A 6238-nucleotide genomic window follows, 5' to 3' on the forward strand; every position below is an offset into this window, starting at 1 on the left:
CTTAGTCAGCAAGCATTTATTACACATTTATTAAGCGCCTGTTGTGTACCTAGGCTCTGTGCTGGGCACAGGGAATACAAATCCAAAAAACAAACAACGCTACTTAAAAGGAGCTTAAATTCTAACAAGGAAGACAGGGAGCACATGTGTAAGTACATGCCCAATAGATACAAAGAGAACAGAAACAAAATATTTAACAAGCAAGGTAGTTTAGGATGGATTCCCCCCACTAGCGGTTAAGGGGAATCAGGAAAGCCTTGGTGAAGTCAGCCCTTCAGCTTCTTTTTGAAGGAAGAAAGAAACTGATTGAGTGAGGCCCAGGAGAGGGTTGTGCATTCTGAGCATGAGAAGCAGCCCATGCAAAGGCACGGAGATAGGAGTATCAGGCAATATATAGAAAACAGGCCAGTTTGGTTTGGAATGATAGGTTGAGGACAGGTTGTGAAGGGCTTTAAAAGCTAAACAAAGGAGTTTCTTTGCTCTTAGAGGCCATAAGGAGTTCCTAGATTTGATTAAAAAGATCTGCATGGAAAGAAAATCACTGTGGGAGCAGTGTCTAGGATGAGGAAGAGAGAGGCAGAGAGACCAGTCAGGAGGCTGTTGCCATCATTCTAGCCATATGAGGGCTATCCCTCCTTAATGGAAGGGCAGGCCAAGGTGAGTTCTGAGGTGGGTGGAGCAGAGCAACTAATGATGCTAGCTTATGAAGAACTTGATGGAGCGTACAGCACTGTTGACACATGTTCATCTTTGCTCCACAACAGTCCTCTTGGTAGAAAGTGCAAATTTAATTTTCCTTGCATAATAGATGAGGAAAGAGGCCCAGGAAGGTTAGGTGACTTGTAAATGGCAGAACTTAGACTCAAGGCCAGATCCTTTTTTTTTTTTTTTTCACCAAAATGAACATTTCCATCTACACTGTGGAACAGAGAAGGGAAAGGATTAAACCTGGGACTGTGACTTTTCATTAAGTATCTCATAAATTCATCCTATAACTTTCAAAGCATTCCTGATTGTGATTCCTTTGGCCTTCCAGATTCTCTTGACCCTCTCTCATGCATTTTCTTTTTACTCAGTCCCTTTTTCATTACACCAGACCTTAACACAATGCTGGGACAATTTTGGAGCTGCCCAAGGGGCATGGGTCAGAAGCAGAACAAGCCCTAGGAAACAGTCCCATTGGGGAGTATTCTTTATACTGGGATTACATTTTGGAGTGGAAAACAAATTTCAATTAAATTTGGCGAAGTAGAAGAGGCTAGAGAGACACAGGATTGTTAACTGAGATAATAATGTTTACAGAACAACTAGTTAATATTAAATGCCAGTATAAGGAAAACCAGACTCATGTCCTTAAGGAATCTGATACTTGAAAATTCCTAAAAGTTATTCTGAACTTGACAAACTGAATAAAATTGTCATTTTCATATGTATTGTAGAAGGGAAAGAAGGGATTATACATGAAACTCAGTCTCTTAGAGCTTACTTTTCTAGGTATGTAATGAATTTGTCATGTAACATTCAAAACTCCTGCTTGTCTGTGACTTCTTCTGACCTTTGTTGTAACGATTATTAACATATTATTTTAAGGATCTACCATATGCTGAGATGGAAGTAATAGGGAAAGTCTGAAGGCATAAAAAGGAAAAACATGGTCTTGACTCTCAGAGATTTTCTTTTCAAATGATATATAAAAATAAACCAGGGGAGGGGTTACAGTTAATTTATTCCTCTCCTATAAAAGCAGTGTTAACCAAATTCAATCTATTTTTCCTTCAGAATGTATCTGATTTTTGTTTTTTCTGTTCTCACCTTGGTCCAGGCTATCACTGTCTAAAGCCTGAATTATTGAGAGCCTCTCACCACACAAACTCCCCTTAGCTAGGACTGTTTTCTTAACTTCCCACTATAAATCACCCATTTCAGCTTTTTGAGCCTTTACTGTTTCCCGCCGCAATTTGATGTATCTTCTTCCCAGCTCTCCAACTCTGCAAACCCTACTCATCCTTCCAGGTCTAACTAAAGTCCTATCTCTTCTGTGAAGTCTACTCTAAATATTCTGTCCCGTGACACTTAGCGTCTGCATTTAGAAATGTAAAATTTCCACTAATGTTTACACCACTAGAGAGAAAAACTTTGGGAGAAAAGAATAAAGGAAACTTTTGGAGAAAGTTGAAATATCAGATTTATTTTTGTATTCTCTGTGGAATTCTATCTATTCTCTATGGAATCTATGTGGATTTTTATGGCCCTATTAGGAACTTAAAAATAGGTTAATTTGGTTTGCTCATAAAATTATATTTCACATATTTAGAGATGTGAAGCCTCTAAAAATTGTTTTGCAAAACCAGGAGAGTTATCCCAAAAAAGTTGCCTCTCCTTCCCCTCTCCCCATTTTTGGTATATTTTTTTTCCCTAAGTAGTCATATCTTATGTCAACCTAATCATTGATCAACCAGCAAGCACAATACTGTTTCATAACATTCATATCCCATGACTTGTTTAGCCATTCCCCAGTTCAGCATCCCCCCAGTTTTCAATACTTTGCCACCACAAAAAAGAGCTGCTATAGATATTTTTGCACACATGAGTCCTGTAGGGAAAATTTTCCAACAATTAGGGTTGTCCGAAAGTGGAATTGAATGCCACAATGGTCTGGGTGGGTTTCCTCTCATTGGAGGTCTTAAAGTCAAGGCTGAACGACTACTTGTTGAACGTATTATTGGGAAGAACTCCTTTTAGGTATACATTGGTCTAGATGGCTGCTTGAGGGCCTTGCAAACTCTAAAATTCTGCGTCCTTGAGCTGTGTATTATTTTGAATAAATGTTTGCATTTTAAATGTTTTAGTTCAAATTGTGATGAATGTGGGATGTGGGATGAAAAAGTGATTTTAGGTGCCAGCAAGTAGGTGAAAAGAAACTACTTTGGACTGGGAGGCTCATGAACTCAACTGTGGAATTAGACTACTCCAGAAGGCAAAACCTCATTGTGAGTGCTATGGTGATAGGGAGTGAAGAGGAGGGAATTATCTCTCCCAACTTATTGATGTCAGAGACAGCACAAATACCAGGTTAACTCTTGACTCTGCCATGTGCCACACAATATGGCTAAATTATAATGTGCTGTTGTTTTGTCATTTTTCAGTCATGTCTGATTTTTCATGAACCCACTTGGAGTTTTTTTTAGCAAAGATACTAAAGTGGCTTGCCAATTCCTTGTCCAGCTCATTTTACAGATGATGAAACTGAGGCAAACAGGGTTAAATCACTTGACCCTGAGCAAGTAAGTGTCCTAAGGCACTGAACTGAGATTTGAACTGAGATTTGAACTGATTTGAACTGAGATTTGAACTGAGAAAGAGTAGTCTTCCTGACTCTACGCCCAGCGTTCTATCTACTTTACCACCTAGCTGTGAAAACAAAAAGATTTCTATGAGCAAATGTAGTTGCCTGGGCTTTGTATATTTAGCCTTTCAAAGTGAAACACAGCATGAGGTTAGATACAGCTGGTGAAAAAATATTCAGCAAATAAATACTATAGAACAATTTTTAAGAGAATTTCTAACAGTATCCATCCCCTAAGAAGCTATTTAATGATGATGAACAGCTGTATTTTGTCAAGGCTTGCAAACCTTTATCCTATCAGAGACCAATTTAAATCAGTTAGATCAAGTTAAATGTTCTTGCATGTGTGCTAAAGCTGCAGGTTCCCTTAAAAACTTTTAGCGATTGAAAAATGTCACTACCGTAGTTTTCAAAGGCATCACACATTCCAGGCATTGCATGTTTTCTCAAAGAATGAAAACGTGCATAGACATAGCAAATTTTTTTTTTACTAGTTCTATCATCCTTTTTATTCAATTAGAACCATAGAGTTACTTTGCTAGAGCAGCCTTATTTTTATGACTGGGTGGCTGTAGAGATTTTCCTGAGGAAGCAACATTAGGATCTTTATGCAGTATATAATGTATAATAATAACCTTTATAGATTATATTAGAATTTAGATAATATGTAATATTTATGTGTTACATATAATTATTTTAATATATCAGATATTATACATTGCATATATATGCCATTTCTTGCCTATCACAATCAACCTACAAACCAGATCTTATATAGAACATAAAATACTATTAAAGATTTTTTTTTCAGTTTTTTAAAATAGTATTTTATTTTTTCCAATTACATGTAAAGAATTTTTAACATTTTTTAAATAAAATTTTGAGTTCCAAATTTTCTCCCCTTCCCCCTCCCTAAGATAGTAAGCAATTTGGTACAGGTTACATATGTACAATCATGTAAAACATACTTGCATATTCATAATGTTGTGAAAGAAGGAACAGGATAAAAGGAAAAAAACCATGAAAAGAAATTAAGTGAAAATAGTATGCTTCAATCTGCATGTAGGCTGCATCATTTTTTTTCTCGTTGTGGATAGCATTTTCCACCATGTCTTTTGGAATTGTCTTGGATCATTATATTACTGACAAGAGCTAAGTCCATCACACTTGATTATTGTATGATATCGTTACTATGTACAATGTTGTAAGGTGGAGTTTAGTGTGTGTGTGTGTGTGTGTGTGTGTGATCGATTTTTGTTATTCTTTCTTAGAGTTTAGTTTCCCAGGATCCATGGCCACAATCAAGCAGCATTACATAATGGTACATACTGTGCTTGTGCTATAACAGTGAGGTAAGGTAAACTTGTGAGGCTATTGCTGGTCATATGCCTTCTTTGTCTGTTGCCCTATAAAGTCAGTGGTCACTGGTCAGTGAGGGGGAACCCTCAGGGTTGAATGCAATAAGTGAAATGCTGTGTGTGCTTTAATCAGTCCCCAGCAAGATTTCAGGAGAATCTGTGTTTGTCTCAACTGGCCCCCACTGAGGCTTGAGGGGACTTAAGGGAGTGCACGAGCTGTGCCTGTCTTGAGTGACCCCATTGAGATGGAGGGGTAGTTCCCCCCACTTCTTGTTGGCTCCTGCAAGAAGGATGATTAGGGAATGCTACAGGAGTAGATGCTCTCATTATCAGCAACCCTCTTGTGAGAAGACTAGACTGAAGTAAAGATAGACTTTTTTTTAAAGATAGATAGGAAGACTAAAGACCCCTCTAAAGCTGTCTTCCTATCCTTCCTGTCAGACCAGATCAAGAGTGAACCTTGCTACCAGCCCTTCTGTGTGTTTACCTGTCTTACAAATGCTCTGGTTCTGCTCACATTGATTTCTTGAGAAAGTTAGTCCATCATGCAAGTTGCCCTATAGGATTTTTAATATTATCCTATCAATAAAGATGCAATTTTCAAAGATTTTGGGCATGGAATTCTGTTCTAAATTAAACAACAAAGAGGGCTGGTATAAAGTTATAGTTCTGTGTTATGTCAGCAAGTGTCAGTTTTTGATGATAACGTGGAACTTGTAGTCTTTAGAGAAAGCTTCCCCCTTCCCGTAGCACAATTCTTGAAATGGTAAGCTATCCCTTAGCCCATCCACAAACTGATTTTGATAGGAGAAGGGGTTCAGTCGAGGCAGAGAGAGAAGAAATAGCTTGAATGCTGCTGTCAGATTCATCAAGGACTTATTAGACTGCAGGTCCTCTGCCGGGCTCTGTGGATATAAACAGCAAAGTGGAGAGTCCCTGTCTTACGTTCAGTGGAAAGCAGGCAGACGCTGAGTGAAGAAGCAACTTCTTAACTTGATTCTAATTGGAATTTTTAAAAGCTACTGTAGTTCTAACCGAAAAAGAACGGTAGAAGTAGTGAAAATGTGCCACGTGCGCGCACGTCTTCACTCGTGAAGGAGCATTCAGTGCCTGCTGAGTGCGCGATGCTTCTGAGCCCCCCAAGGCAGTGGAAGGGTGCAGTGGCCGACTGTCCCTGTAAGGGATTGGCACCCGGGCAGAACAGCTGACTGGTCTGATTCCGCTTAAACTGGCACCCAGACAGGAGAAGGCATTTGGGAGGAAGCTCCTTCGGCCTGATTCCGTGATCGATGGGAAGGAAATCGATCACGTGACTTTCTGTACTCCAGCTTTGTGGGGAAGGGAGAACCCAAGCACATCCAGAACCTCTTCTTAGGAAAGCGGGTTTGAAGACGTTTATAACCGCGTTACAGAGTCTACACGGGCGCCCTCCCTGCTGACCCTGGTGTCCATGAGGTTTGAGTCCGCACGTGGAACATGACGTTCCTGGAGAAACAGCTGAGGCGCAAGGCCTTCTGGGGGCCATAAACCTTTC

The sequence above is a fragment of the Notamacropus eugenii genome, chromosome 1, assembly GCF_028372415.1.
Source record: "Notamacropus eugenii isolate mMacEug1 chromosome 1, mMacEug1.pri_v2, whole genome shotgun sequence".
NCBI lineage: Eukaryota > Metazoa > Chordata > Mammalia > Diprotodontia > Macropodidae > Notamacropus > Notamacropus eugenii.